Source organism: Mus musculus, chromosome 8 (genome assembly GCF_000001635.26).
Source record: "Mus musculus strain C57BL/6J chromosome 8, GRCm38.p6 C57BL/6J".
Lineage (NCBI taxonomy): Eukaryota > Metazoa > Chordata > Mammalia > Rodentia > Muridae > Mus > Mus musculus.
The window spans coordinates 122724944-122752650 of record NC_000074.6 but is presented as its reverse complement, the minus strand read 5'-3'; the positions used below and the strand labels follow the sequence as shown (position 1 = coordinate 122752650).

Below are 27707 nucleotides of genomic sequence, written 5' to 3'. Positions count from 1 at the left end.
TTCCTGGTGGTTTTACGTAAGAGGCAGCGCGTTGGGGCCAGGAAGGGACGGAACCATGGGGCTGGGTTTACACCAGTTATGCGAAGCCCCTCCGCTCTGCCCCCGCCTGCGAGGGGCTTTCTTGGCTGGGTCTGTTCCTGACAGAAGGGAAGCGAGTTGTGGGGGTGGGGGGGCTTGGCATGTGTGTGTGTGTGAGTGTGTGTGTGTGGTGTGTGTTTAAAATACAGAAAAAAAAAAGAAGCATGGCTTTCCTCAGCTGCAGAGGCGGGCCGGGTTCTGTCGGTGCCAAGTCCCTCAGAGCGGGCACTGTGGGGACACGGGAGGCACAAGAAGGCTGCAGAGGTGAGGGACGGGTGTGGAGAAAGATGGACGCTTGCCATCTCGAGCGCCAGCGGCTGCACGAGGCCAGACCCCACGAACAAAACCCACGGCAGATCTCTGGCAACCCATGTTAGGAGGCAGAAGACAGTTGGCAGCGATGCGGCACAGAGGGCAGCCTGGGAGCGGGCGGATGTAGCCAAGGCCAGCACGGAACAGGTAAGGATGGGGTGGGGCTCGCTAAAGTATAGGCAGCTGGTATCTGTGTTTGGGGTACCTGTGGGGGCCACGTCAGATATGGGTGCGGGTACTGTGTCAAGAAAGCTTTCCGAGGGCCAGTTCTGAGGGAGTCTGTCTGCCTAGTGTCCAGAGCATCTCTGGGTAACCTCTGGGCCCCTTAATATGTCTTGGTGCCCGCTGCTTGCTTATGTGTGCTTCGCTGGTATTCTAAAGATGTGGGGTGGGTTGGCCTGAGTGGACCATCTGGAATTGTGAATACAGCAGCCGCGTCCCATGGTGGTCCCGTGGCTGCATCATCTCCGCTGATGTCCGTCCTCCCAGGGATGGCCCTCTCTGCACTGATCACACCAGGTCCCCTGACCATGAAGGGACAGATCTGTTTCCTTTTTGAAGGTGGGTTAGGGTGGGCTGGGGCTGGGCTGGAAGGTCCTGGAGCATCCAGCACCGCACTCTCTCAGTTTTCTCAGAGCCCCCCATCCTTACCCACAGCCAGGCTTGGCACCTCGGTGCCTGTGTGCAGATCAATGGGACTGGAGCCAAATGCTGTCAAAGGGATCCGGGTGCCAGTGCCAAGGAGCCAGCTGCTGAGGGCACGGGTGGGGTGGGCTCTGGAGGGGAGGAGCGTGTGGCTGGGTATTTCCTAACAGCTCCAAGGACAAAGCTCACTCCCTTCCTAGTGGTCATAGGCTAGTCAAAGAGGGTGGGGCTGAGGGATGGGGACATTCCATCTGGTATGGCATGGGTGGTCCCAGGTGGCCAGTGTAGGGCAGGCAAAGCTATGGGCACTGTCCTTGTGCCCAGGTACCCTTCCTTAAGCGAGGTCCCAGGCAAACATAGAAATCCAATTTCTTCCTTTTCCCTCCCATCATTCCTTTCCTTTCTTCTCCATCTCTAGCAAAGGCTGGCAAGGGGCTCCGGGATCAATGCCTCAGGCTGGTGGGATAGCAAGAGGATCAGTACGGTTATATTGTCACTGGGGCCACTCTGTTCCAGTGTAATGCTCTAGGAAGTCACTTTAATCCCAGAAAGGTGTCTCTCTCGAGGTCTGGTCACTTGGGTAAGCAAAAACATTAGCTTTGGTGCTAGCTCCATGGTGCCCAGCTTCCTCCATGGTCAGGTTGGGCGAGGCTTTCTGACTGTGGAGAGTGTGGTTGGGAGAGCCAAGCAGAGCAGAGGAGCCTCCCCAGAAGCAATGGGGAGGGGCCTGGAGGTAAAGACATCAAGGAGCATGGTCCAGAAACTGAGAGGCACAGGGACCGGAACAGGCAGTTGGGAAGGAGGGAGAGAGAGAATTTCCAGGGAGGGTTCAGAGCCCAGCAAAGGCTAAGCTGTAGATATCCCATGGGCAGCCCAGTTGGAAAGGGCTACCAGGCATGCATACTGCTTAACCAACCAGAGACCTCTTCTTACAGCACTGGGAGGCACCACCACAGTGGCCTACAGCCTTTAGACAGACTCTGGCTAAAGCCTTGTGAGGAGCAAGCTTCCTTTAAAAATCCTGGGATGGGCTAGTCCCGTGTGGCTCTGCACAGGGCTAAGGATGAATAGATGAGTGCCCACAGGGCATTTGGAAAAGTTAAGGCAAGAAGGCACAGACCTGCCATGGTCACGGCGCACACACGGCCAGAGGGTTCATTGTCAGCTGGAAGCAAAGTGACAAACCTGTGTTCTCACTGGAAGGACTCAAAGGGACGCCCAGTCAGGCTTCCTGACTCCAAACTGCAGGCTTACCATGACCCATGCTGAGCCTGGAATTCTCAGAAGTAAACTTTGGGGCACTGGTGCTAACCCAGTCTGATCTAGCTCTGGGCCCAGTTGATGATAAGGACCTGTTTGGTTGATAGTGCTCTGGGTAGCACCTCTGGGGGCCAGGTGGATATAGTAGAATGGGCGGGAGTCATAAGGAGCTAGAACTGGCTGTGTAGACTTTATTCACTGAGTCCGGGTTCACTCAGCTAGGCAAGTTGTCATTGGTCTTATATCCGCTGGCAAGGGAACATGCTGGCCTGGTTTAGAATCCCTGGTCTGAGTACCCAGGGATCTTCAGGTGGTTCTAGCTGTCCACTGAGGCCCCATGGCCCTTACCCTACAGCCTTAGTCCACAACACAAGCATGCTTTTTAGAAGAGAGACCCTGGATACCGACTGGGCCTTCCCCTAGCTCCAGGCTGGTATAGGTAGCATGCCTGTCTGCCTTGCCATCTCTGCCTATGGAGAGTATTGGCTTGTCTCCAGTATGGAAGTTCCTGGGGATCCTCTCACCCAGAGTTGCTGTGGCCTGACCTGGAGGGTAGATATAGGGGGTTGAGTTCCCCATGCAGAACAAGTCTGTTGTTGATGCTACTAGAGATAAAAAGACAGCCGGGCTGGGGGGCCCTCTGGGTGCCGAAGAGCTGTGAAGCCACCTTCCCTTTTGTCCTGGGCTCCACAGTGCTGGAGGATCAGGGAGGCAGGCAGAGAGTTGGCATCCACCTGCCTCCCAGCTCCTTCCTCCCACTCTGCCTCCCAAATTTCACAGTGCCTGCTTTCTGCGCTGGCCCAGCTCCCTGGAGACTCCACCAGATGTTCCTGGGCCTCACGTTTGCTCCCTAATGAAATATTCATGCAGTTGGTCTGCCTCTTGACATGAAAACCTCCTGCAGCTTCCCCACCACTGGGAGCACCCCCTCTCCCTGCAGCTCTCTCCCCCAATGTTGACTGTGAGCAGGCACCTACTAGGAGTACCCCCCACGGGCTCTAAACTGAATCTATCTCTTGTCCTGAGCAGGGTCAGGGTGACAGGTCTCTTGTGAATTCATCTTTCACCCTACCCTGGGGACTACTCTGACCCCACACCTCCCCCTCCCAGGGCCCAGGGTCAGCACCTAAGCATATCATCATGGTCTTGGTTCTGAACGGCTGGAGAAGCCATTCTGCACGGGACAAGCTGGGGACAGACGCCCCAAGAAGCATCCCACTCTATCCTGCGAGTCCAGGGAGGATGGGCTGTACGTAGCTTCCATTGTCCCATACTAATAAGCGCCTGTGGCCCACCCATATTCCTCTGACCAGCCTGACTCCTGACATCCATCCACTAGCTCCTCTGAGATACATATACAGGCTCTGTAAATGGAGGCTGACCTTGCCAACGTGGAGCAGAAGGCCTGCTGTGCCTTCTATGTGTCATGCTCCCCTGCAGCCCTCAAAGGTCCTCAGGGAAGCATAGCTACTTCATTCAAAGGAGAGTTGTCCCACCTGGTCTGGAAATATGGTGAACAGAAAGCAGAAGAGACCACTACTAGCCATGTTTACAGTAGGCCACAGACTGGGGCTAGTTACTTCCTAGGGACCACGGGCCAACTATTGGCATAGGTGAGCAAGGCGCACATATCAGCCTTATCCTGGGGCAGGTTCCTGTGGTCAGTCTGTGACTCTTCTGTTAAAGTCAATGATCAGAGCAGATGGAGCTGTCCTTTGTCCCTCTACCTTTATGCTAAGCTGCTCTGTCAGACCCTAGACCTGGCTCCCTTCTAAATCCAGAACCTCAACTTGCAGGATTTGACCATACAGGAACTCTCTGCCTGGTGGAACTCTGGGTTGTCACTCTCGTGGTAAATAGGATACCTAGTTTACTCTATGCCCTGGATGTTGTGTTTTACAAAAAATAAAGGAAGCCAAGGAAGCCAGGGATATGTTTGGTAAAGGCGTGGTATGGTGTGGGGGGAAAAGCGTCCCTCTGCAGGCCCATGCGGAGGCATCCCTTTCCACTGAGGGACCAGCCACACGGTGGTATAGTATAGAATAGAGTTTATTAAGGACATGGGGAGGGAAGTTGAGGGGGTGGTAGAGACAGAGAAAGGCCAAGTGGGGGAGAGAGACAGAGAGAGAGACAGACAGAGAGAGAGAGAGAGAGAGAGAGAGAGAGAGAGAGAGAGAGAGAAGAGGAGTAAAGGCTGGCCATGAGCATGTGGTGAGAAAGTGGCAAGGGGAATGGGGAGAGAAGGGACAGAGGGGAAGAGAGTAGGAGAGAGAAGAGGGGACAAGCATCCCCTTTTATAGTGAGTCAGGCACACCAAGCTGTTGCCAAGTAACTGTGGAGCGGAGCCTAGAAGAAATGCTATACTGGGTACATCCAAAGAGCTCTGAGTCTGGCCTGCCTGGACTTCACACACCCCACTCACACCTCCCCTTGGCCTGAGTCTCCATATCCCTGGCCTTGCCCCTGGTACCTATGACATCTGAATGTCACCCACTTAACCCAACCTCACTAATGGCCCAAGACAGCTCACCAGTTACAGAGCTTATGGGGACCGTCCTTTTCACTGTTCCCACCCCCCCCAGGGTCGCTGTTGTTCTGCCTGCGGGGAAGCCCCTCAAGTGGGTCGGCAGCTCCAGGAACTACTTACCAAACATCATGCTTAGATTCTCACACAAAGTCAAGGCTCCGCCAGCTCTTGCTCCTTGAGGAGGAGACAGTGTGCCCACACATCATTCAGCATAGGGGGTGGGTGGCTTCCTGAGTGTCTACGCAGAGCCACGGAGGCGCTTCCGTGGCCTCTGACTTCAGTATCACTGGTTCTCTCTGGTTGTGTCCTTTGATAGGATTCTCCAATCGTGGTTCTGAGTGGGAAGAGATGGGTGGGACTGAGAGAGAAGCCCTGGGGAAGAGTTACATGCTATGATCATGGCCCACGATCGATTGATAGCCGTGGGTCAAATTTTCCTGTGTGTGTAATGATGACCCCAGTCATAAACTCAGGGGAGAGCCCTTGGCTCGGCGTCTGCCCCAGTCTCACCCTTCATAATGGTGGCTGGTGGTACTCAGGGTCATTCTGTCACTGACACTGACTGTAGGGTCACCTCTTTCACCTCTTTCCTGGGATCACTCTCATGGAGGGCTAGGAGATGCTCAAGGATACAGGAGTCACTGGTCTGGCTACTTTCACAAAGGATGGGCCCAAGGGGCTGCCCGTGTCTCAGTAAAGAGGACCCGAAGTCCTTGAGAGCACGATTCCTGGCTTTTAGAGTGTGACTCCTGGCCTCGTGGTCCTTCCCCGGGTAAGTCGTGAGGCTATCTAGCTATCCTGTGGGCTGGTACAATGAAATACTACTCTGAGACCCTCAGGACACTGCTGCACTTGGGGACCTGGAGTATGGGGCAAAGACAGGCAAAGGTTCAAGAAGGGTAAGGTTGACTGAGATGGAGGGAGGTCTTAGGGCAGTGGCTGGGGAAGGGGTCAGACACTGTCCCCTGGAGAGGGTCTTCACTCCTAGGTCAGAGGAGAAGGAAAGGGCGTGACTAGGCCTTCTACAAAGACTCCATAACATCCAGTGGGGTTGCCAAGGTTCCCTGGGTAACAAATGTCATTAGTCACTACTGTGGGGCTGTGAGACGCTGGAGCTTCTGTTCTTGACTGACAGCCACAGTAGACTGAATGAAAACTCGTATTCTCTTCCCACCTGCCTGGGGACTACAACGTCCTTTGCTCTGACCAGGCTTAGGGGGCTAATCCCATGGGAGTAACCCGGCAAGTTCACTGAGACACCAGGGACATCTGCTTCCATATGGCCTTGTCTCTGCCAGTTGTCTGACTTGGTTGACTGTCCCTGACCACAGAGCGAGGAGCCATGCTGCTGGATTCTAGTTCAACGCCTCCACAGCTAAAAAAAGAAACAGCTCAGAGAGGTCCCAGTGCTTTCCTGAAACCACAGAGCTGCCTGGAGCCAGAGCCAGGATTGAAGAGTTTAGGACCCTTCACCTGGAGCACTGGCCTCCTTTTGGGGACCAGCCACCAGGAGCTGGAATGTTAACCCTACTGTCCCTTGGAACTCCCCACAGGGACTCCCAGCCCTTGGAAGTTCATGGACAAGAATTCAGGACTAACACCCTTCCCCCACACAGGCAATGGGTTTGAAAGAATGGGTTGGAGTCAGGGAGGGTCTGGGCCACATCTTCCCTCCCTTCCCTGGCCCCCGCTGACTCTCCCCATGCTGCCAGCGAGGTAATAAGCTATGCGTGTCGTGTAGAAATGAAACATGTTCTGCAGAACAAATGGTGTTAATTTGCAGCAAGCTCCACAGCCCAGCATTACAGAGCGCCTGGAGGGCGGCTGCAGCAGCTGCGCCAGAATTAACAGCCTCGCGCAGCGAATTAGCGGGGCCATGCATCACCATCAGAGGGACAAAGCGCCCCGAACCCCAAGACTCCCACAGCTCTGTGCTCCAGGGAGGAAGCTGGCTCCTTGTGGTGAGAGGAGATGCCGTGTGTCTTTCTTTCCCTTTTGGAGGTCCTAGCCCAGAAGCATCAATGGCTCCACCTAGGCCCCATGTAGCTGGCCTTCCAAAATGCGGGGGTCACTGCGTGGCCAGCTGTTGTCCAAATACATCTGGGGCCAGTCGGAGTGGGAGCCTGAGCTCTCCATGCCCACTGTAGCAGCCTCACAAGACACCTCCTCCTGTTTTCTTGCCGATGGATTGTGCTCCAGGCCTCTCTCTCACTCCTCCTCACAAGGGGCCTAATTAATCTGCCTGTCTATTTACTTCTACTTATTGCTCGCCTATCGGGCTGCTTGGAGCTGCCGGTCTGTATTGATCGTTCTGAGATGCACCATCTCCCTGGCGATTCGTCTTCCTCTGCGGCCCCCGCCATCCATCCCGCTGGCTGACGAGTGTCTGCCCTGGGTGTTAGGAGAAAGCTGCAAATTGCACGTTACATCTTAATGGGCAATTCCAGTAACTTCATTGCATCTGATGAATATTTAACATCACCCATCCATCCCCCTGTCGCTACCCAACTGGGGGAGGGGGGTGTCCGGGGCTTCCACTTGCTGTCTTCTGCCTTGTATCTTCTGAATTTGGAAGTCTTGGCTGCTCTCTCTGGACAGGTGGGAAGGCAGGTGGGGGAGGGGCACGCTCATTTGTCTGTGCTACACAGAGCTCAGGCACTGTCTCGTTTTTTCCAGTCCTGGTCTTGCTTTGGCTATAGGTCCCCACTTCTCTTCTCTGTAAGCAGGAGGGTCATGCTGGAATGCATGTCTTCTCTTGGAAACCCAAGGTATGACTCTGTTTTTGAGACCCATGCTGGACACTGAGGGCTTCCTATGAAAACTTCTAGAGTGATGGACCAATGGGTAAAGGAGCCAACAGGGGCGTGGATTCAAAAATCATAGAACTTCAGGCAAGTGTTTAGAAAGTATCTTGTCTAATGTTTGAGTGGTGTAAGAGGGAAGTTGAGAGCAGCAGAGGGGAGATTATTTGCTCCGTCACAGCTCTGGGTCTGAAGCTGTGACTTGTGACTGTCCACTAACCGTTCTTGCCTCCTCTGAGCCTGATCCCACCAGGGGAGTTGAGGGGAGGCCTGGATTCCTGTCCATCCAAGATCAGGGATAGCTTGTAGGTCCTGGGTGGTCTCTGAGGCCACAGCCTGCTGCCTCTTGGAGAGGCTACCTGTATCAGACGACACTACAGCTGAGTCTGATTCACTGCCCCAGCTGCCTCTGGCCCTCTGTGCACATTCTGACAGAGGTAAGGGTGTCTGTCACTGCAAAGTCATCCTTAGTTATCCTGGTAAGTAAGAGCACACTGTTTCAAGTCCCTCGGGCTGTGGATTTGGCACACCACTGACTCTGCTGCCAGGCAGAAAGCAGCAGCCTCCACCTTTGGGACGTACATTGCTTTGGTTCTCATCCCTAAATCGGAAGGCATAGCGCTGAGTGATGAGAAGAAGCCAGATGTGGAAAGAGCTTTTAACTTGGGAGGCCGGTGCTGGGGAGACCTGGGACAAGCTCAGTCTCTGCCTTTATCTGTAGACAGAAGACTTTTACTTACTGTTTACTCGGTGTGCGTGAGCGCGTGCGTGCGTGCATGCATGTGTGAGGATTCAATGAAAGTATAATTTGAACTTCTGGTAGGAATTTGGCATTGCAAAGGTGATGATGGTGATGATGACGTTAGCCATGATGGTGACAGAGATGCTTGTGATAAGGACTGTAAGTAACTGGTGCTGATGGTGGTGGTGATGGTAATGACATTGATGGTGATGATGGTGGTGGCATCGTAGTGGTTGTGGTGCTTGACAGTCACAGTGGCCATTATGACTGTGGCATTGCTTGCAGTCTAAGTGGATTTGGATCACCAAATCCCTCCAGGACCTCCTACACTGCTTGGCCTACAGTTCAGCAAGGAGCTTCCTCTTTTGTAGCTTCACAACTTTCATGTGTCCAGCAGATCAGAGGCAGTCTCACCAGTCCTTCCTGCAGATTCCTGACTGGCAGATCTTTAAGTACGTTGAGGTAAGGGCCCAGGACCATGGTCGCTGTTCAGATTATAGGACAGGTGTTCTGCAGAAATGTACAGATAAAGGGGAAGGGACTATGTAGACTCTTGGAGCAGTAAACATCTAGGCTCCACGTTCATTGAATGGCTATTGTGAATCCTCACAAGAAAAGCAGTCAGGACACTTTGGGAACAGATCATGTCTGGACTCAGGCAGTCAGTATTGCCAACAACAGCAGCCAGGGCACTAAGATAGAATCAGAGGAAATGGTGGGCCAAGGCATGCTTCCATGATGCCTAAAACCAAGGCAAGAAGGGGCGGTGAGCCTGTATATGGCAGAGATATATATATAGGTTGGGAGGCTGTGGCTGGTAGTCAAGGAGGGCAGACTTCATCAAGGAATGAAGAGTCCCAGGTCTGGGACCCATCTTCAGCTTCCAGAGGGATCCTGAGCCCAGCTCCCCTACCGTCCCTATGCATCGCTGGCACCAGACAACTTCTATTTTATGTTTCTTCCTGGTACTCAAACTCCCATTTTTCTGAGAAACTCCACTTCAGATGAATATTTACCTATTGTGGCAACACGACACATCTGGACGATAGAAGCTGTGACTGAGATACATTGAAGTGTGTGTCCCATATGCTCAGCCATCCTCTGCCCTGCACGGGGTTCCTCTGTGACCTTCAGGGCTCTACCAGAAGGGGCTTGAGAGACACCTCACCCTTCTGTCTACAGTTGGGCACTGCTGACAGTTCTCTACGTGGCATCCTTCCCTGTGGTACTGGCTGTGGGCACCAGCAATGCAGAAGGCCTGTGTGTGTGTGTGTGGGGGGGAGGGTCTTGTTTGTCAGGGCAGGGATAAAGGTGCTTAGCTGGTGAATAATTGGAGAGTGGATGGCTAGGCATGGTCTCTCCTCTCCCCAAAGAGCTCAGTGCAGAGCAGTCCCTGGCCTCCTAACCCACCTCCAGACCGGGGGTGGCTGGCCCGGGGGTGGCTGGCGGTCGGTCACCGCTTGGTTACATCTGCTGTGCACGCGAGAGCACTTCCAGATGTCCCAGAAGGACCCGCTCGAATGTCAATTCCATCTTCTCACAATCATTTTCCGCATCCTCTTAGCGCCGCAAGAACGCAGCCTGCTCGTTTGAATGCATAATTAGCCCAAGCATTCTACCTCGCTAATTTCAAGGCAGGGGACGCCAGTGGAGGGGGCTTAGGAATTTGCATATTAATTTAGCCGAGGGAGAGAAAAATTGTTTACCACTTTCTTCTCGCAGTTGCTCACAGAGGACTTAACTCTTTCTACTCTCCATCTGGAGACTCCAGCAGGGAGCGAGTGGGGGTGCAGCTAACCCTCCCCAAAGACCCTACCTACTTAAACCAGACCACCTAAGCTCTGTGGGACCACTCCAGAGTGCCCACACACACTACTGGGTTCATCTAGCTACCCCTGGCTTTGCAAGGCTGTGTGTCTACCTACTTCAATATTTGACTGTATGGGGACCCACAGATGGCCCCAAGTACCCCTTCCTTAGCTGGTCTTCACATGAAACCATTAGAAGTCAGGCATCTGGGTCCCTTTGGCTACTCCACTGACTTTATCTGTTTGCTGATTCAGCCCACAATTGTTTACTGTGTTCCATGTCTAGGGACAGTGTAGTGTTGGGTGAAAGAGAAGTGGCAGGCTACCATGCCTTCTCCACAGGCCAACCACTGGCTGCAGTGGCCAATAATGAGTAGGGTGTTACAATAGAAATAGCAGGGTGTTACTGCTCCCTGCATCCTCTGAAGCGAGCATTCACTGGGGAGTCGGTACCTGGAGTGGGTAGCACCCTCCTTGGCTCTGGCAGAATGAGGATGCTTCTCCACCAATGGAACTGCTGCGAGGAAAGCGGCAACAGGCACATTGGAGACACAGTGGGGTGGGCCACTTGTCCCCACCATATTTAGGGGCTTGTGATGTGTCAGACCAGGACTGAATAGTGGACTCAAGTGTGTGTCCTAAGCATATCCAGACCTCCCTTACCCTGTATGCTGCTGGGTCCAGTGATTGCTCACTGGGAGGACTGTGTTTCCACCGTGCACAAATGATGGTACATGCTGTGCTTGGTGACTTCAGAGAGGACCAAGCTGTGGCTGTTCTGAGTACTGGACGAGGGTTTCATATGTTTCTGTTTCTTTAGGACAGGAAAGCTTTGCTGGAGGCAGGTTAAGGTCCATCAGGAAGGGTCAGGCAGAGGGCTGCCCAGGGTCTTGAGCTTTCAGGGGAGACAGAAGGCCAAGGTCTAGGAACAGAAATCAAGACTCTTGGAATCCAGAGTTCTAGGGAGCCATAGCTGAAGTCTTTTGGTCACATGGAATAGATGAACGGCAAGATGTCCCCTTATTAAGGTCCTCTCTACAACAAGGGCCTCACAAAAGTTCCTACAGAGCCACATGGACCCCATGCAAGTCCCACAGAGCCATGTGGACCCCAGGGAAGTTTCACAAAGCCACATGGACTTCATGCAAGTTCCACAGAGACACATATACCCCATACAAGTCCCACAGAGCCACATATACCTCATGAAAGTCCCACAAAGCCACATATACTCCATGCAAGTCCCACAGAGCCACATATACCCCCATGCAAGTCCCACAGAGTCACGTGGACCCCAGGGAAGTTCCACAGAGCCACATGGATTTCATGCAAGTTCCCACAGAGCCAACATGGCCTTGGCATTGAAGGTCACAAGCCAGGAGTCAAGTTTTCATTGCAATATCAGCTGTCCAGTGACCCAGAGGTAAGCTGATCACCATCACTGGCCTTCATGGGATTCTTCTTGGTGCCTTTGGTCCATCTATGTGCATTGTGGCCCATGGTGAACACCAGAGGACCCTGTCCTACGCCTGACACTTGGCACATGCCCAGTGAGACCAATGCCCATGATGCACATGTTCAGCTTGATGGGTCTGAGGGCTGCAAGTACCCTATCATTTGGCTGCAGAGCCAGGGTCTTAGTGAGCAGAGTGGAGACCGAGCCACTCAAGGGACATGACCGAGGTCAACAAAGTGGGGTGATAGGAACACCCCAGAGCAGGCCTGCACTAGCTTTCCAGAAGCTTATTTGGGATAGGACAGAATAACTAAAGGTGGAATGAGACAGAGAAAGGGGAAAACGGCTGGCCATGACAGAGGGGCTCTGAGCGAAGGGGCTTCTGGGGCCGTGCACACGAACAGGTCAGTGCAGGAGGAAGGAACGGTGTTGAAGATACTCCTGGTCCCCGTACAAGGAGTCAGAACCCCGACTTAGCTGGCCTCACAGACTTAGAGGGCTGGAGGCAAGGCTGAACCTCTTGTGGTTTGGGCAAGCCCAGCTGTGTGCCCGTGACACCAGAAGAAAAGGCACACAGGATTCAGTAGCTCACATACAGCCACATAGCTACCAGAACACTCTCCCAGCGTGTGTGGAGGGGGTAGTCTTACAGGATGAAGGTCTGATAGTGCTGAAAGACCCTAGGGACACACCTCAGAGCCCAGAGAGCACAGGGGTAAACTCCTACCACCTGGGGAGGGAGGTGGTCCAGAGAGTAACTGGGGGACCAGTTCCATCTGGGGATCACAGTCACTATTCTGTTAGGTAAAGGCAAGGAATAGACTGTGCCCCCAATCCTGTGGCCAGGACCTCATCTCTTCTCCCATGACTCCCTGGGGCCTCCTGTATAGGAAGAGGCGAGGCCAATGAACTAAAGTCTGAGGCCTTCTTTGTCAATGTGGCAGGTGTACAGTCAATGCAGGTCTAGAGTCCAGACTCCCTCCATGGGCCTCTCCGCCAAAGTTCTCAACCACCTAGGGTCTCAGAGCTCCAGGGGAGGAGAAGGAGCTCCCTCCACACCTCACACCTAGCCAAGCCCAGCTGAGAGAAAGTTGGTTCCAGCTGTCTTCTCCGGCTTCCTTCCGTCTGTGGTCTCCCTCTCTCCCAGAGGTTCCCGATTCTCTGGCTCTCTGTTTTTGACCCTGAACCCCATACCCTAGGGTTTCTAGGGCTCTTCCTTCTCCCACCGCAGCAGATGCTCATCCCGGACTCCTGAGACGGATGGCTAACGGATGGGGAGCTGATCTTTGAGCAGGAGACACCGCTGTGTCTAGGAGAGAACCTCGTTGTGCATTTGAACTCTGAGGGCCAGGGCCAGAAGGCTGTAGCCAGGCTGCCCTTATTGTATAGGGGGCAGGCGCTGCCCGTGGCAGGGCAGGAGCCTTGGGGAAGCTGGAACTGGCTTCTCAGGCCCCCTGCTGCTTCTGCTCATCCAAGTGAGGCAGGCTGGCTTCCTTTGTGTGGCTGCGTGGGCGGGCGTTGTGGGCTGGGTCTGGAGGTAATTTGTCTACCTCCTGCAGCTGCCTGTCACCTCACATCTGTGAAGCAGCTTCATTTCACTGTCATTAAAAATCCCAGGTCTGACAGGTAGCAAAAATCCAACGTGAAAACAACAACCTGGGGACCAGCCTTGGCTCCGGTGGGAATCCTGCCCTGCCCCCATCCCCCGACCAATCTACTCCTTCAGGGAGGCCAGGTGGGAGTTGGCCTTCTGCTCTGTCCTGGTGTGGGCTGGCTGAGTTGAACAGGTGTTCCCTGCTACCCAATACAGAAGAACCAGAGTAAAGGGACAGGGAGGGGAGTGGCGGAGGGGGGGGGGAAGCTGTGGGAAGGCAGAGACCCATCCCAGACACCTGCTGCCTGGGCTGTGACACACAGAAATCTCGAGGGGCCAAGTATTGCCCATCCCTAGATGAGGTGAGGAGACCCCTGAGACTTAGGCACACATCCAGGCGTTATGCCCGTGGTCAGGCTGGCTGACCCTCAGGGATCCTCTCTCTCTCTCTCTCTCTCTCTCTCTCTCTCTCTCTCTCTCTCTCTCTCCCTCCCTCCATCCCTCTCTCCTTACACCCCCCCCCCCCCGGTTTCTAAGACCTTCAGTATAGGGTCTGGACTCCAGGAGCTGGGCAGGACTCCAGCCCCACCTCTCAGAACCTCTCCAGGAAGTGCACCGTCTGCTTCTCTTGAAAGAAGCAGTTCTAATGCACAGTGAGTGGATGGGACGCATGCAGCCTTGGTGCATGGAATGCACTGGGCCTTAAAGAGGAGAACAGCTCTGCTGTGGGGGCCGTTACCCACCGGCTCTGCTATGGGGGCCGTTACCCACAGGCTCTGCTGTGGGGCCGTTACCCACAGGCTCTGCTGTGGGGCCGTTACCCACAGGCTCTGCTGTGGGGGCCGTTACCCACAGGCTCTGCTATGGGGCCATTACCCACAGCTCTGCTGTGGGCTGTTGGGAGGCACATGGACCCTGGGAGGATGGTAGTTGCTGTAGCCCTTCTCTCACAGGAGGAAGATACCAGGCCCCACCTTGCCTATCCACCACGAGTCAGGCTCAGAGGTAGCCTGCACAGTGGCACTGGACCTGTAGGCGTGTATGCACCTATCCCCACCAGAACCTACGGTCTCATTGAGACTTCATCAGTTAAGGTTGTGAACTGGATCTGGATTGGGCTGAGCCTCCAGTCTTGCCCTCCCCCGCCCTGCCCCAGGCCAGGCCCAGTGCATAGGCAGTGTTTTCATCCAGAGATTTCAGTAGACTCTCAGTGTTGAGGATTCCTCTTGCTGGTGGATGAGGAGGCCCTCCCAAGGCCTGGAGCCCCCTTCCTGGAGCAGAGGAGTCCAGCACACAGAGGGTTAAACGCTGATGATGGCTTTGTCTCTGCATCAGTGTACATAATGTGCTGTGCATTTGCATACTGCAGTGTGCGCTCAATTAAAATGAACTTTTAATTTCTTCTAAGTAAATTACTTCTTGCCGGTACGTGATGTGCACAAATGTCAGAATAATGGGAGAGCCTTAATGAGCTGGGGAGTAGATCTTGTGGGGGCTGCCTGAAACAACCCCTGAAACACACGCGTCTTCATGCCACACCAGCATGGGGCACACCCTGTCCCTCGGGCAGGCCACACACTAACCTGTGACTGCTGGTTATATCCATTCCACAGTCACTGTGTAACCCTAGCTGGGCCGTGGGTGCCCTCTCACACTGTCTCTCACTCAGCAGTGATCTTCTCCTTGTGTGCCTCAGATACTTGCTCACTTACAGAGAGAGGGTTTCCCTGAGGGACGTATAGATTCACCCAGCCTCAGTTTCCCCGTCTGCTCCTCATCTTGGCTGTACGTGAGAATGTAAGTTTAAAGTGTTTCAAACAGCAGTCACTGAAATCAACAGGGAGGCAGTGCAAGCATGGTTCCCTCCACCTGCATGGTCCAGCAGCCTGAACCCAGACCTGTAGCACCCCACGAGGGCAGGTAACACATTGCATCTGGACAGAGGAGGAATGGAAAATCAGACCAAGACACACAGCAAGTGCAGGGATGAAGGTTGTCACCCCAAAGCCTCACCTCATACATTTCAAGTATGAGAAACTGCAAGGAACACCAGCCATCAGCACTGCAGGCACCGATGGGGCAAGGGGAAGCCTAGCAGAGCTCCCAGGCCCCAGTACCTGCACAGCTCATTAGCCTCGCCTGGCACTTGTTTCAGTACCTTGGAGAGGTCCAGAAACATGCTGTGGCCCTCCACTTCAGTTGGGTTAACCATACCCTTTATCCACAGAGGCAGCAGACCAGAAGCCATTGTGGTGCCACAAGCCTAGATCAACCTGGTTTCAGGACCACAGGTCTCATGACCCTGACATAATCACTTGGAACCTCTTAGCACCTCGTCTGTGCTTGGGCCTGAGGACGCTGCAGGCCACATTTAAATCCCCTGCTCTAGGGGCCTACAGGATGGCTCAGAGGGTAAAAGATGCTTGCCACTAAGTGTGACGATCTGAGTTTGATCCCTGGGACCCACATCGTAGAAGACAACTGATTCATACACAGTTATCCTCCCAGTTCCACATGTACTTGGTAGCATGTGCACGCCCATATGCACACACACATACATGCACGCGCACACAGACACATATACACACCCACATACACACACACGCTCACATGCATGCATGTACATGCACACACACACACGCACACATACACACACATGCATGCATGTTCACATGCATACTCGCGCACACACGTACATGCACACCCACTCAACACATGTACACTAAGAATAAATGAGACACATACCTTCCATCCCCCCATTCCAAGTTGTGTTGAAGCTACTCCTAAATGTCTCTGCGACTCTAAGACCATGTGTGGAGCACAAACAGGTCTCCCTGGGTCTGAGCCACTGCCTGGTACAGCAGAGGCAACAGTGCCTGCCACCGCTCCCCTTCGCTATTTGACTGCTACGATTCAGACTTCTGACAGCCCTGACTTGGCCTCTCCTATCTCCCCGACCCCCTTGGTGGGGCCCGACTTGTCAACAGATCTTTCTGTGCCAGCAGCAACGGTGCCAGGAGGAGGTCTACAGACTGCGGCCTCTGTGGAAGAAGGTGGCGCCAGTCGCACAAACCTTGCTGATAAGGTATCGCTGCACAGTGCGGCTGCGTGCATCCTGCTCTGCAGAGGGAGGTCAGGGAGGGTTTCCTGGAAGATAGAGGCAGCGTGTTGATTGTGGAGGCTGCCTCAGGAGGAGTGGCCCTGAGGGGACATGGGGTGAGGAGTCTGCCTGCCTGGGCAGGAGGAGCCGGTTTATTTTGAGGTCACATCTGGGAAGCTGCAAGGTGCAGTTAGCATGGAGAAGGGGGTAGGGGAGCAACAGACCCCATTGCCCACATGGCTGGAGAGACAAACATGTGGCTGTGCTCCTCATAGGTATGGCTGCTGAAGGACGCAGAAGAGGAAGAGATAGGGAACCACTTTCATCGTGGATGGATAGAGTGAGGGAAGGGTTTTAGGGGAAGACACACCAAGCACAACCGGCAGGGACCGTACTGGAGCCCAGGCACTGTGCAGATGCTGAAGTCTGAAAGCTGAGTCTGGGAGGGCAGAGAGACGGCTGAGCTGACATTGTTCCAGACAAGGAAGGTGACCCTGGCGGAGGCCCGTGTAGGGCAGAAACCTTCAGAGATACTGCCTATGACCAGCCCAGGTTGACAGATGGGGAACCCAGCCACGATCCTCCCTGGGAAGGTATAATAATTAAAAACTGGCAGGTCACATGGTCACTGAAACAGAAGAAAGGAGTCAGTCCTAGCCCGGCAGGGTTGCCTGTGTGTGGTCTTACAGTGACAAGTGTCTCTGTATCTCTGCCTGCTCAGGGACCCTGCAGGCTCACAGGAGGTCCCTGGGAGTGGGAAGAGAAGACAGTGCTCTAAACACACATCTCAGCTGGGTACCTACCCTTCAGAACCTCTGACCAGCCAAGCTATGCATTCTGGTCCTCCCTCCAAGGACCTACCAGTCCTCTAACCCCACTTTGTCACTAGGTCCTGCCTGTTCCCCGGCCGCCAGCCCCAGCCCCTGGATGTTTTCTCCTTCTCCTTTCTGATCATATACAGCTGGGGGGGGGGGGGCTGAGCCGAGGACAGGCCCAGCACACAGTAGGGAGCAGGCCCAGCACACAATGGGGAATACATTGGTGAGGCTCCAGCCACAGCTTTATGTATATTCAAGGCATAGATAACTGTTAGACTCCAGCCCTTGTGGTGCCCAAGGACCTCCCAGCTCCACTAGCTGTGCTATCTCCATTGAGTCTCTTCTCCCTTCAGTAGGGGAGGAAGCATCTTCCTCAATCCCAGTGGCTGAATCTCACAGGACAATCCTCTCTCCGGTCCCTTCCTTCCTATTTTTCATATCTATTTTCCCCCGAAGAGGCTTGACAACTGCCACTCCCCTGGAATTTGGGATCTGCATACTCAGGTGTGTACACGTGTGTGTGTGTGTGTGTGTGTGTGTGTGTGTGTATGCTCGTGTATGCATGTGGGCATGTCAGGTATGTGGGCACGCCTGTGTGCACACAGGAGGTAGCGACAGCCCAGCTCTCCCCCCACATTGGTGAAATTTACATTGAACCACAAATTAATTTCATAATTTTTTTCTCTCTAATTATGCCAACATCTGTTGCAAGGCAAGCTGTGTGTGCGCATTTTAATGTGTCCCCCCCCCCCCCCCCGCCGCTCGCCTGCTCACAGCGTTGCTGTCTGTCTCTGACTGAACTTTTCAATAATTATCACCAAGAGAAGATCTAGACTTTCATTTCTCTTGCTGCTCTGGAGGAGGGGGGAGATGATGGGGGAGGGAAAGGGACCGAGGGGCAGATGGTAAGGGAGACCAGGAATGGGCAAAGGGAGCCACGGCCCATGGGTGCACTGGAGGGACTCCTTTGTGCCTGAAGGCTGTGAGGAGAGGAGAGGGGCAAGGGCGAGGGAGAGAAAGCAGCTGGAAACCCTATGAGTCACGGAGACATGGTTGCTCCCTCAAGGCCTGAGCATGGAAGTGTACAGAGTCACAGCATAGCTTTTGACCTCCTGTGAGCACAGCCCTCTTGCAGCATGGGTGAGGAATAGTGGCTTTGTGTCATGTGTCTTGGGAACCCTGGTGTCTCATCTTGTAGGGTCCTGCATGGGTTCCTGAGATAGACTCTGGTCCTGACAGGAGGCCAGAACTGACCGGCACCTGTATGTGGTACCCACACCTAAGAGACTGATGCTGAGGAAATGTATTGCCATCCTTCCCTGCCTTCCCACCAGCACCCAGATGCTGGCCCAAGGAAGAGGGTGACCCCAGAGTCATCAGTGACAAGGGAATCTCCAGAGAGAATCCTCTACCCTTGGACTTGGTGTAAGCATTCACAGGCCTGGACGTGGGAGGGGGCGTGTGAGCATGTTGTATGTGTAAGCTTGAGGACTGTGCACATATATATGCGATCTGTGTTCAGGCATACGCGTGCAAGCACAAGTCATCTATGTGCCTATGCACATGGATGTGCCTATGTGAACCCGCTTGTACTAACTTCTGCTCAGCCTTGCCCGGCAGATGGACCCTAGGGAGATGGTATACATCGGGGCACTTGCTTGCAGTCAAGCTTGAAATCTGGCTCTATATCCTGTGTGCATCTTGTGACGCTGGGCAGGCACTGATCCTTTCCCATGAGCTCTGATGTCCTCAGGTGTTTGACAAGAGCCAAGCATCCGACAGCCACAGAGAAGTCATTTGCACATAGCAAGCAACTGTTCCCTGCCACAAGTGAAAAAGTATGCTCTTGGCTCTGCTCCTTCCTTGAAGATGGAAGCTCGAACTCCAGAAGTCGGTCTGCATGCCCCAAGCCTCACACTTCCTCTCTTGTCATCCCTGGAACAGTCCCCATTTGTCCCACTTGCTGCTTGGGTCCTCTTTTCTGCAGCCCATCTACACGACAGTGGCCACAGTGGAACTTAGCATAATGCCTAACTTAAAGCCACCTGTCACTCCCCACTGACATTCAGTTCACACCCACCGTCCTGTGATAGCACTCTGGGCCCTATCCCTCATCCCTAGTGTTTGTGAGGTGCTCCTGGCTCCAGCTCTGGAGACCCCCAGCCCTTCCACACATCCTCCTTCCCAGCCCTCCTCTTCATGACTCATGAGCCTGCTTGGTGCCTTCTAGGGGGGGCTTGCGGGCTTGCTCCAGGTGGGCTGAGGCTGTCCAAACTCATGCCACACAGGCGTCCCAGAAGACATCACTAGCCTGTTTCCTCTGACCTTCCCTCTCCCGCCCTCCCTTTTATTCCAGGCTCATAGCTTTTCCAGGGCAGAGTGTTTTTTCTCATCCCTAGATCCTAAACCACTGTTGATGTTTAAGGGCATTCTGTTAAATACTGAACAAATTCCAAAGCAGACACACAAGTCATCTGTGTTTCTATGCAAGCAGATGTTCCTTTGTGGACCTGCACATACTAACTTCTGCTCAGCCCTGCCCAGCAAATGCACCCATTTCTGGGATTGTGGCATCTGAAGACCCTCATATTCATATTCTAGTTGCCCATTGTGCCCAACAGAAAGTAATCAGGGGTTGGGAAGAGTGGCCGTCTCTAAACCCAAAGCCACGTCTCTAAATACTGCTGACACTACCCAGGTGCCCGTGCAGGTCTGTGAGAGCCTGGGCACCTCCCTCAAACAAGGTGCTAGCTTTAGGCACCCATGGACTATTGACGGGCTCATTCCCCCTGCAAGAGACCCCCAATTGCACCCAACCACATAGCATTGGAACAGGCCTGGGGCAGGGCATGGAAAAGGCTCCAGCAGGCCCAGGGTATTGGAGGAATCCTGTCACAGACAGAAGGACAGAAAGTTATGGAAGTATATGGTGGGACTGCTTCTGGCCACGATTAGAATAACAGACGTCAGAATCTCATGACTGCCAAAGACAGCTGCTTAGCTGCACTTCTGCACAAGTTAGTTTGGATGTAGAATGGCTCCCGAAAGACTTGGATCCTTGAGAGGTGCCAGGACCCTGAGGGTTCTGACTTACTCAGAACCTAGATCCACAGAACAATATGTGCTATGCTGGCACTACTGGGAAGTGGGACCTAGTGGGAGTGGGAGCTCACTGGGGGAATGCTCTTAGGGGCTAGCTTGCCCTAGGCTCTGTCTGGAGAAGGTTCTCAGGCCCCTGCTGAGTGCTGTGGAGGCCAGGACGGCACATTGTCTTAATGGATTCAGGAAGAAGAGGTTGGCGTTCAAGGGTCCCGAGGTGTATGCAATTAGCAGAGTATAGAGAGAAGGAAGCTATACAAATGAGAGGCCAGAGCAGTACACAGGAGTGCCCTGGAACCACAATGTGACTCACAATGTGGCTCGAGTAAAGATGCACAGGCCCTGTGAGAACTGTCACCAGAAGGCAATGTGGCACTCCTGACGGTGTTCAGCTCTGGCAGACAGAGTGCAAATGCTGGCTGAAGAGCCTGGAAAGGCAAGTCTTGAGAACAGCGTGGTGGCGGTCCTAGCACAAGGTGTGCCATGTAACAACCCCTCTTTGTGAACAGCTTTTCCAGGTAAGGCTTCATGGCTGAAACAAACATCACCCTATTCAGAGCAAAGATCTCAGAGGACAGGCCCAGAGGTGACCCAGGTGTGGGAATTGGAAGGGAAAGATTTGGAAGAAGAGGAGGCCATCCTGGGATATGGGGGACCCTGTCTTAAAGACAGAACAACAAAGGTCCTACCACTTGTGGGAGAATATGAAGCCACGTCACATGTATGTAATTGGGATGTGCAAGGAGAAGACAGAGATTCAGAGCAGATGAAAAATTTTATTCTACAACATCAATGAAGGTCACGTGGCATTAAAAACTAAGAAGCAGGTATATCATAGGCAAACTACTGAAGCCAAGGCTAAAGAGACTACCCCAGAAGCAGGTAGAGACAGACAGATACATCAGAGACACACAGACACACAGGGGCACCTGGTAAGGAATATTGGTGACTTCCAATAAGAAGCAATGCAAGACAGAAGGCAGGAGGAGAGTGTCTTTGAAATGTCAAAACAAACATATAAACAAAGAAAATGGAAACACCCTTCAAGAATTAAGCTGAAACAAAGCATTTCTTGGTAAACAAAGTCTGAGACACTCCATCACAGCAGACACGTGTGTGTGTGTGTGTGTGTGTGTGTGTGTGTGTGTGTGTATGGTGGAGAAGTCCTTCAAAAGAGAAGATGGTCTGGAGAGCCTCAGGCTTACTGAGAGAGGAAGCCATGGGAAGTTGGAATGTGGTAACACAAAGCCCTCTTTCAGTTCCAACCTTCTTTAGATGCCAATGAGACAGACATAATAGTGTCCGGTGGGAAGTATGGCATCTGCAGAAGAGGCATGTGCGCTTTCAACAGGGGACAGGAGGGTAGAGGCACTACAATAGCATCTCCTTCTAGAGCATGAGGTCATATCTAGAGATGGGGTGTGAGTCCAGAATCAAGATATCATTATCCTTAGAGCAGCTGCCAAAAATAAAAGAAGCTAAGAGGAATAAACCAAATGTTAAAGAATAATCAAATCATTCAAGTAGGCAAGAAGGAAAATATGAAACAAAATTCAATTTTGTATATAAAACCAACAGCGTGATAGTTTAAGCTTATCCGTGTTAACAGTTAAATTAAATATAAATGGGTTAATATCTGAGCAGAAGTCGAAGGGCCAGCGTGTCTGGTTCAACCTTCCTACCATGTTAGAAGCCCCGGGTTGGTTGAATTCCCAGTACCACGAGAAAGGAAAAGAAACAAAAGGAAGGCCAGTCAGATGCCTCAGTGAGAAACGGTGCTTGCCGCCAAACCTGACAACCTAAGTGTGATTCCCCAAACTCACATGGTGGAAGGAGAGACGTGGCCCCTGAAAGCTGTCCTCTGACCTCCACACACATGCTATGAATTTGAGCATACATGCGTGTGAATACACACACACACACACACCACTTTTCAAAAATTGGGAGGAAATGAGGGACGGTTACACTAGGAGTAGACAGAGTAGCCTGCAGACGAGAAATCCTAATAGAGTTGGAGAGGAACACACCAGTTATGAACTCAGAAGAAGAGCCATGGGGCCTGCTCTTAAGAAGTTCAAAACACATGACACAAATCCAAAGGGAAACAGAGAAACTCATAGCCACCGTTGGGAGTCCCAACATCCCCGTCAAATATAGAACCAGAAAAACCAGGAGGTTGGGGAGAGTAGGGAGAAGACAGGAGCTTCAACCACCATGACCTCATTGATAGTGATAGGACCCTTCATCCAGCAGCGACAGGATACACAAGATTTCCCCCAAAGGCAAACAGAAGAAAGGTGCAGTGACATTTTGACTTTATCTCAATACATTTAGCGCTGAAGGAGGTTGGGTAATTTTGTCACCGTCAGAGATTGAGGTCGCTTTTGAGGTTTCCACGGCTAACAGAGCTCCATCCACCAAAGCTCCCCAGTCTCCTACCAAAACACAACATAAAACGAAACTGTGAAAATCTGAACGTACAGCTAATAAGTCCCTCCTCTTTCCCATGTTGCTTTAAGTTCCAGGAACCCGGAACAGGACCCTGGACTCGACAGAGTGCAGTAATCTATGGCGTAGACAATCTGCTGTTTCTACAACTGATATTTTGTCTTGTGACATTTCTCAAGCTTGCATTGGAAGCAGGTGTGTACACATTATAAATAAAGTTTCTAGAGGAACCAGTCTTTGTGTACAGGGGACCTTGACATCTGTTGGCCTGAGTTTGGCATTCTGAAGACTACTCACACTAACCTGGAACGCCCCTAGCCGTGGCTTCTTCTCTAGCCACCTCTTGAGTCTGTACCTGAGAAAACCCTACTCTTACTCAACCTGGCTCAGGTAACCCCATCCTTTATGGCTGCAGCTATAACTATGGCCAGCCTTCCTATGCCCCAGCCCTGTAGCATGGAGGCTCAGGACCTTGCTGGAGCCGCTACTGCCAAGCACAGACTTAAGAGTGATGGGATCCACTGGACACTGAGCATGCTCAGTTCTGTCCACTTGCTCAGGGGTCCTGAATCCAGCACCACCGTTGCTTTTAGCCCCTACAGGATGCTGGAACATAGATGGGGAGGGGTCTAGCATCAGCTTCTTCCAAGGCTAATCCATGGCTGTCCCCTGCGTGTGTGTGCGTGGTGGGGGGATCTTAGACTCTGCTCACATGTCATCTGCCTGGACCCTGCAGACCATAAACATGCCCACTAGCTGGGTGGTGACATGACCACACACAACACTCCTCAGCAGATGCATGTGGAAAGCTAAGTTGTGGCCGGAGTCTGCTCACCTTGGAGGGGTAAACTGGCTGCCTGCCCTGCAGAGAAATATACAGACACCAGCAGGCTAAGACCCACCATCCCTAGGTTGGCGATGCTTCTCCTGAACTCAGTGATGACAGTGTGCATCTCAGGGATGTCACAGAGGAAAAGGGGGAGACTAGGCTTGCAGCCCCATCCCCAGCTCTGGAAGAAGCAGGAGGCCTGACCACCCCTCCTCTGATGTTTGCTGTTTTGTTGTTGTTGTTAATCCTTCACCAGGTGGAACCAGCACTGTGGGGCTTAATTAGGCTCAGCCAGCTGTTGCTGAACACAGGAATGCAGGGCAGCAGCGGTAGAGTCAGCCTGGAGCTGTGCGGTGGGGAGGGCTGGGGCCACTGCATCCCTGGGCTGGAGCGAATGTGGTCTGAGAATGAGGGGCAGAAAGCTGGGGCTGCCAGGGGGACTCTGGGCAGGTCCAGGGATCTTTCCTCTCTCCTCCCCTCCCCTCCCCTCTCCTATGCATTGAAAGATCTCAGCTCCCCTAAGAACTGAGACCCACCCACCCTCATAAAGGACAAAGGGAAACTTCAGGGAGCCCAGGGGAGATCTTAAGGATGCCACTGCTCAACCTTGGGGCTGGAGTTCTGGAATGAGTATAGGAGACAGAGGTAGAGAGAGATGGAGGGGAGGGAGAGAGGGGAGGGAGAGAAAGAAAGGAGAAAGGGGTAATGGGTGTGGTAAAGAGAGGGGTATGTGGTTTGGGGGTGTGTGTAGGAGAGTGTATATACATGTGTGTTGGAGGGGAAGTATGTATGTGGAGGAGATGTGTGCATATGCACACATACAGTGATATAGAACATGGGAACATGTATACACAGGGCATTGTGTATGGGAACATAGACACACAGGTCTCAGGGTGGGGCGAACAGAGATTCTCTGTTCACACTTGTAGTGGTTAGAGGGGTTCTGTTTCCCCTCACATTTTCCACAAGGCATTAATAGAACAACAAGCTGCTTATTTGGGAGCACAAAGTGTGGGTGCCCAGTGAAGAGCTGGCGTGCTGCCACGGCTCCTCTCTGACCTTGCAGCCGCTCCTTGCAAGGGGTTGAACACGCATCAGCTAGCACATGTCTGTTTAGGGGAGTCAGGTGTGGAGAGTGAGGGATCTGGGAACTGGCATGCGTAAGTAAAGAAATGGGGCACACGCATACCTCAGACACTTACTCCCTCCAACTATCAGGACCCCAAAGACAGAAAGAACTTCTAGACCCAACCGAAGATATTCAAGTGTCCAGCAGAGGTGCCCAACCTTCGGAGGGACACTGCCACAGATCAACGATGACAACGTCAGAACCGTATAGCCAGGACCAGGGGGGCTAAGAGTGATGGGCACACGTGTTCGCAGGCCACAGGGGCTACACTGTGTCCCTCCATTCTAGAAAGCTGTTGGCTAGAGGAGAAACAGCCACACATGTCATTTGCGTTCTGCTTGTCTTCCCTGCCTATCCATGTCATCTGCATTCTGCTAGAATCCCCTGCCAACCATGACCTCTAGGGGTGAAGTGAGTTCACATCTGTGGCTGGGTAGGAAGTAGAGGGATAAACATATCCTTCTGGGGTTATCCTCCAGTTTCATCAGTCTTTAACAAAAGTGCACCCTATGGGGATAGTGACGGGCATTGCCCTGAGGAATGAAAGAACCAGCAGGCAGGTGAAGGTTTCAGATGTTGTGTGTTTGGTTGTATGGAACGTCATACAGTGTCTGGCTGGGGTCCAGGCATGTGCCTGGAGCATGGTTAGTTCGTAGTGTCTCAGCTGTGCACAGCAGTCACCTGGCTGCAAGGCTGCTCAATATGTGTTTCTGTCACTACCTGGAACCTAAGGACTTTGGGGCCAGACGAAGAGCAGGTATCTTCAGAGCCCGCACAGATGTCTTTGTTCTGGCTAAGAACAGAAGTCAGGCCTGGTCCCCAGCGCCCTCCCCCACCCTGAAAACCATGTGAACCCCACTGCTCCCCACCTGCCTATGGGAAGAGAATGAAAGGCAGGTGAGGAGCCAGCCCCACTGCCCTCCTGGCTCTCACAGCCTGGCTTCACCTGCTCTGAGCCTCACCTGAAACCACACCTGAAGAGCAGCTGGCTCAGGCCCTGCCCACAAATGTCCCGCCCCTATCCCACATTATTTGTTCCCTACCCCATTCCCAGGGATAAACAGGATCCTTAGATGATTGACACATACCTCACCCAATCAGCAGATTCATTTTGACTCCTGCCAAGGAAGTAAACTTGGGATTGAAATATTTTAGGAATATGCTTCATGAAGTTGGGGTCTTCAGCTCCCTGGAGTGATCTTCTAGTAGATTGTTCTGACCTGGGAACTTTATACTGATCACATGGGGAATAGGGTGGTTTCCAGACACCTTTCCATATTTGCTCTCTGTTGTATCTTGGGATTTTTTTTTAATGGGTCTGCATTGCTGGGCTTGAACCTAGGGTCTGGTGCATATAGACAAGCTATCCAGCACTGAGCTACGTATGGTCCAAATTTGCTCTGGGTGAGCTCATCTCCTTTAAAAAGATCACCCAATCATGGTATTTTTGCAGGATGGCCCTGCAAAGGATAATATCTTCGGTGAGGTCGGAGGAGAGACAGCAAGCACAGTCACTCGGAGTTTTGATGTGAAGTTGACACAGGCTGAGAAAGAAGAGCCAAGAAGCCACGTCGCCTGGAGTAAACCCAGCTCTTATCTGCCAGACCCAAGGGGGGAATCTCAGATTCCCCAGCTCCTGCCCAGCTCCTGCCCAGCTCCTGCCCAGCTCCTGCCCAGCTCCTGCCCAGCTCCTGCCCAGCTCCTGTGGGGCTAAAGTTCACTTAGAGCTGCAGGCCACAAGCCCAGGCCATCCCAAGCAGGCCTCATGACAATGTATATGTTTCTGAGAAATCCTCTTTTGGGGAGAGCAGGACTTAGCCTGCATAGACTAGGGATCCCCTGATAGGCAAGGAAACAGCAGCCAGTCACTTGTAGGTTAGGTCCCAGGAGCGTCCAGTCCCCATGCTGGCCCTGCTCAAGTTCCAGGAAGGGACTTTCACCCAGAAATAGCTAAGGACTATGACAACCTTCCCAACACACTTGTTTATGATTTGACTTAATTATTTTTCTATTTATCTCTATTTCTGAATCTCTCCCTTTGGGTTTCCTGAGCTGGATGCCCTCTCCTTTTTGGGCAGGATGCATGGCCACCATGGCTGCAGATGCATCGTAAGGAACCCTCAGAGGTGGTGGGATTCTGCAACTGGGGGAGCCTGGAGCCTGGGGGTGCTCCACCAGCTCAGCCACACATGTGGTTGTTCCACCCACTCAGCCCCCACCTTGTTCCAACCGGAGCCTGACGTCTCCCCAACCACATCTGACCATGTCACTCCTCCAAGACCTCACCCAGATCCCTACCACCACCTGGCCCTCTGACAAAAGGGGATGGGCTGGCATTGTCCATCTAGCCTAGGCTACATTTCTCAGTCTTCTTCCCCCGGGTTTCCAGCCTGGACCATGTGGGAAAGTCCCATGGAGCCGGAAGAAGATGTTCTTCTATAGTCCCTGCCTCTGTACTGCTGCATTCCACTTTGGTGACTTTTTGGCTTCTCGGAGTCAGGCTACCATCCTTATGAGGTCACGGGCACAACTATGAAGTACCTCCCACCTGTGCTTCGGGGCCAGCCCTCCCTCATAGATGCCTCTCTCATGCACTGCGACTCCATCACTGACCACACAGCAGGATCTGGATGCCCAGACCTACTGTGCGCAGTGCCTGCCACACACCCATGACAGTGTTGCAGTTGGGTATGAAGTGTCCTCGAGAAGGGCCCTGTGTTGTAGGCTTGCCTTCCAACCCAGCAGCATTCAGAGATGGAGCCTCTGGGAGGTGACCTGTCACCAAGGCTGATGCAGAATCAGGAAGCAGTGGGAAGCAGGAAGTGGGAAGCAGGAAGTTGGAAGCAGGAAGTGGGACGTGGATGGAGGAAGTATGGAACTGGAAGCACGGCTTTCCCCCTGCTGGCTCCTCTCGTCTCCCTCTGCCTCTTGCACCCTGAGAAATAAGCACCTTTTCTCTGCCTCACAGTCCTGGCAGGATTCTCTGTCAGACTCCTCGTGCCCACAGACCGCAGACCAGAGCCTCAAAAACCATGAGCCAAAATAAATCTTTTTAATTTTAAAA

The 27707-nt window shown here is 52.9% G+C and overlaps 1 long non-coding RNA gene across 26 annotated transcripts; it reads left to right on the top strand.

The window, feature by feature from the left end:
• Positions 1-27707, top strand: C230057M02Rik. 26 transcript variants are annotated; one of them, XR_001778704.1, is made up of 7 exons: positions 2-537; positions 13758-16305; positions 16596-16913; positions 17595-17642; positions 18378-18563; positions 22757-22880; positions 26097-27707. It is a non-coding gene; the product is annotated as an RIKEN cDNA C230057M02 gene (long non-coding RNA). The 26 variants fall into 26 exon arrangements; XR_001778703.1 differs by having other exon boundaries at positions 17492-17642; XR_001778701.1 differs by having other exon boundaries at positions 3-537; positions 18892-22880.